Source organism: Nelumbo lutea, chromosome 1 (assembly GCF_056320005.1).
Source record: "Nelumbo lutea isolate HS-2025 chromosome 1, American lotus-T2T, whole genome shotgun sequence".
NCBI lineage: Eukaryota > Viridiplantae > Streptophyta > Magnoliopsida > Proteales > Nelumbonaceae > Nelumbo > Nelumbo lutea.
In genome coordinates, this window is record NC_142684.1 from 114283882 (window position 1) to 114288754 (window position 4873).

General features: G+C 37.7%; 1 non-coding gene across 1 annotated transcript; it reads left to right on the forward strand.

The window, feature by feature from the left end:
• Nucleotides 1-217: 217 nt before the first annotated feature.
• Nucleotides 218-324, forward strand: LOC148876902 (small nucleolar RNA R71). The gene has a single exon (XR_016106316.1). It is a non-coding gene; the product is annotated as a small nucleolar RNA R71 (small nucleolar RNA).
• The last annotated feature ends 4549 nt before the right edge of the window (nt 325-4873 follow it).

A 4873-nucleotide genomic window follows, 5' to 3' on the forward strand; every position in this document is an offset into this window, starting at 1 on the left:
AGCTGTGTATGTATCCACATTATGAAGGCCATGCTGCTTTCTAACTGGTGTCCTTTCTGAATGCCATTGGTAGTTATTGGCTGCCATCTCCTCGATGAGTGCATGGGCAACCTCGGGAGTCTTATTGTTTATGGAGCCCCCAGCTGCTGCATCTAAGATGGTCTTGTTTGAATCGGTCAGACCATTATAAAATGTTTGCACTTGCAGCCAAATCGGAAGGCCATGGTGAGGAACCCTCCTTAGTAGCTCCTTGTAACGTTCCCAGGACTCATAGAGAGATTCCCCCTCTTGCTGGAAAAAAGTAGTGATGTCATTCCTCATTTTAGCAGTTTTAGAAGGGGGAAATATTTAGAGAGAAAACGGCTGGCCATTTCGTCCCACGTAGCTATTGATCCTGCCGGTAACGAATTCAACCAAGCTTTGGCTTTATCCTTCAAAGAAAATGGGAATAACCTCAGCCGGATGGCATCATCACTTACCCCATTGTGTTTGAAGGTGTCACAGATTTCCAAGAAGTTAGCAATATGGGCATTCGGATCCTCATGGGCCATACCACAAAACTGAACCGTATTTTGTATCATTTGGATTATGGCCGGTTTAATTTCGAAGTTATTGGCAGCAATAGTTGGCCTGATAATGCTGGAGATAGTCCCGGTGAGGGTGGGCTTGGCATAATCCATCATAGTTCTTTGTTCAGCCATTTCTTGTGCTTCTTGTCTGACTTGCTTAGCAGCTCTCAAACGGACACGGAGAGTCCGTTCAATCTCCGGGTCATAAAGGATCTCTTCCAGTTCAGGTCTGCTTGTCATAAACTGTAAAGGTCAAAGCAATAAAAAGGCCAATATTCACAAAAGAAAATAAATAACTAATCCTATTACAACTGAAAATGTAAAGTGAAGTATTGGAATATACAAACCTACATCCTAAAATAAATAAATGCAATTAACTAAAAGCAGATCAACATCTTATTCAATATACAGAATTCAGTAGCAATTTACAAACATGTCTGAATTTAGTAATCTCTGAGTAGAACAACAGTTTACAAATTCCTCTTCTTTATATTGCTGAAATCAGGGACGGGATTTAATTTCACAGATCTAAACTGCTGAGAGCTGAAATCTCAGTAGCTACTGAGAACAGTAATATACAATTCTGAAATCTTAGCAGCTACTGAGGACAGCCAAATGCGGATCAGCAGTGATTGTATTCAGGTCTGAGTTTCATATTAAAAGGCTCTTCTGTGCTACTGAAGGTCAATACACTAAACTGAAATCAATGTACAAAGGATTGTGAGATAGCAATTCAGACATCAGTTCTACACAAAATTGAGATCAGCTCTGAAATCTCAGAAGCCACTGAGAACAACAATAAATATAATAGCAGCTGTTGATAATAGTACAATTGTGCTCAGGTCTGATTTCCATATTGGAAGGCTACTAAATATCAGATCTGAGCCCACTGTTTTGATGAGCTATGCATCACCAAACACCAGATGGAGTAGCCATACTAAAACTGAGCAATTCAGCAGGATAACCTACTGATATCAGCAATGAAACATGCTGTATACAGATCTGCACAAAACCGAAATCAATCAGTAGTAAAAAGATCTAAAATCAGACCTGTATTCACCATGGTGTGGCTGCTGGGATCTGATTTTCTTTTTCTTTTCTTTTTCTATTTTTCTTTTCTTTTCATTTTTTTTAAAGGAAGAAAACTAAATCAAAATACAGCAATGCAACCAAAATCTTTTTGGATGAGTGCAGGTCTGATTGATGAATGCAATTCAGATCTGAACTCATTTTGAGATTTATTTATTTATTTATTTATATTTTTTTTTTTAGAACCAAAAGAAGAAGAGAAATTTGATTTCCATAAGCTACATTAAAACTGAAACTAAGGATGGAACAATCAAGTATCAAGAGAAGAAACACGGCTCCATCAATGTAGCCCTTGATGGAGTATACACTTATTGGAATGTAGTACACACGGCTGCACACACCCATTCAGATCTGCTAGACTTTTATTCATGCACAACTGAAATCAGAGCTATCTATCTTGAAAAAAAAAATTTCAAAGATCAGCCCAGGACAATTCACAATGCCAATTTAGTAATGTTAATTGTAATACAAACCTGTTCAAAACCTGCCCTGGTTCAGTCTTGCTGTAGCAGGTCTGCTATAGTAGCCCTGCTATAGGTCTGAACTCTAATAGAAAAATGGTGTGGAAGTGCCACTTTTCATGAAATCTCTTGAGGCATAAAAAAAAATCTCAGATTAAATATACTTTTCTTCAACCAAATCAGCTCAGATAGATCGGAGTACAAGTTATTTAATACAGCAAAGTATGCCCTGTATCCTGCTCTGTTCACAACCCCAGTTCAGATCTAGGTGATTGTAGATCCGAATTTCTTCAACCATGACTATCCAATTGTTTTTGGGAGATAGCAGATTTTTTTGTAGGGTGTATTGGGGTGACGATAACCCCAATTATCCTTTAAATTTACATCAGTTCAGGTCTGAGTTCAAGAGAACTCAGATCTGAACTGTTGCAGATCTGCTACAGTAGAACTCAGATCTGAACTCAGATCTGAGTTCTGATCCGAATCCTTGGTTTCCATTCTTTCGGTTATATGGTTCTTTCTCTCTCTCTTTTTTTTTTCACTATATATATATTTTTTTCTTTTTGTAATGAAAGAAAAAATAATAAAGGGCTGAGAACAGATTTTTTTTTTTATTTTTATTTTCTGAGTATTGTAGTTCTGCTATAGCAGAGTTCAGGTCTGAACTCAAGTCTGAGTTCGGATCTGAAATCTCAATTGCCTTACCTTCAGTTATTTCTACCAAATTGCCTTTGAGGAGTAGCAGAAGTGCCCTAGGGTGAATTGGGGTGGTGATGACACCCAATTCCCCTCAAAATTGCATCAGTTCAGGTCTGAGTTCAGAGGAACTTAGATCTGAACTGTTGCAAATCTGCTGTAGCAGAATTCAGATCTGAACTCAGATCTGAATTCTGATCCGAATTCTCAATTGCTCCTCTTGTTGTTCAAAAGATCTCTTTTGTTTTTTTCATTTTATATATATATATTTTTTTCTTTTTGTAATGAAAAAAGAAATAAAATTCTGAAACACAAGCAATTCTTTTCGGCTGAGTGCTGCAGATTTGAAATCTGCTGATCTGAGTGCCGAATGCAACTCAGATCTACAACACTCATGTTTATGTGAATTTTTTTCTTTTCTTTTTCTTTTTGAAGGGAACAACACCAAGATTGAATAGAAATCAAATATGCCTTTATTAAAATGAAACTGAAACCAGAAAAAGAAAGTAATCTACTTAAGAAAGAAGAAACAAAACTACAGTAGTACAGCAGTTGCATTCAAAACTAAAATGTAAAGTTAAGCAAATTAAACCAACTATGAATGCAATGTTGAATGATACCAGATTAAGAATGCTCAATGTTTCCTAATATTGCTTCTATAAATCCCCGGCAACGGCGCCAAAAACTTGATGTGTGGCTCATTGTGACACTAGCAAGTGCACTAGCCGTTCAAGTAATAAAGTAGTGAGTGAAGTATCGTTCCCACGAGGATTTAGGAAACAATTACCAATACTAAATTGAGCACTTCTTATCTGATCAACAAATAAATCAAAACTCTAATGAAAGCTAAGAAATCCTAAATTAAAATCTATCTAAATCATTGGTCCAATTGCCTTCAATTCAGGTTAGAAGAGTAAGCAGTAAATGTCAATCTCAGAATTCAGCAATCTATCAATTTGGATCATTCGAATGAATCATGATTGAGCCTTGGTTTGGTAAAACCCCAAGGTCATGAACAGCCTCTCTCAAGCGAATGTTCATCCTATGCATGAGTGACGGTTCTTCTATCTCTAGCAAGAATCTAATCCCCATGCATGCATTTCTTCAAACACTTCTAAGGCATCAATTCAAATCTGAATTGATCACCAACTGAATTGTGCAAGTTATCTCTAACCTTGCACTCAATTCAGTTCTTGAATAGTAGATCTGAATTCTTAGAGTCTCTCTCAAGCACTCTAGGAATTCCAAGCTGTAGATTAATTCGCCCAATCTGAAATTTGCAGATCTGAATTCTCTTTCAAGCAATTCAGATCTTGCAATCTCAGATCTGAGAATTCAGATCTGAGTTTTGAAGGTTAGTTGGCCGAATTGATCTGCAATCACACCCTTATTCAAGAAACTTCAAGTACAATGCATGACCATTTGAATGAATCAAAAAGAATTAGATTGCTGAACTGAAATTTTATAAGCTGAAATACATCAAGGAAGAATGGAAACAAGGAGAAAGAAGAAAGAACATATAACTAAGAAACTGAATTCAAATCAAAAGAGAATGAAACTACAAATGATTTATTACAAAAAATCTTTGAATCACAATCCCTCAATTCGAACTCACCTTCTTCTTTTAGCTTGCTTGTCTTGAACTTCCTTCAGCCCTTCTTCTTCTTCTTCCTTGCGCCTAGCCTTCTTCTCTTCTCTTCTCTCAAGGTGGCCGAACCTCTAAGAGTGGGAGAGCCTTCCTCTCAAGCAATTGAACAACTTTCTCCCCTCCTAGAGGCCTCCTTATATAGTTTTTCAAGGGGGCTCTTGCCCCTTCGTGAAGCCTCTAGAATGGGGTGTATTACACCCCTCATGAACCTTCTAGAGTGCTCCCTCCTTCTCTTCAAGAAACTCCTAGAAGTTGCCGCCCCTAGCTCCCTTTGGGCTGCTATTTGAGCTACAACTTACCTTGCTTTTGAGCTCAAGTGGGCTACACTCTAGGCTGTTATTTGGGCTAAAAATGGGCTGGGCCGAAATTTCCTTCTTGCTAGGCTTCTTCCCTTGGATTTTCCAAAGAGT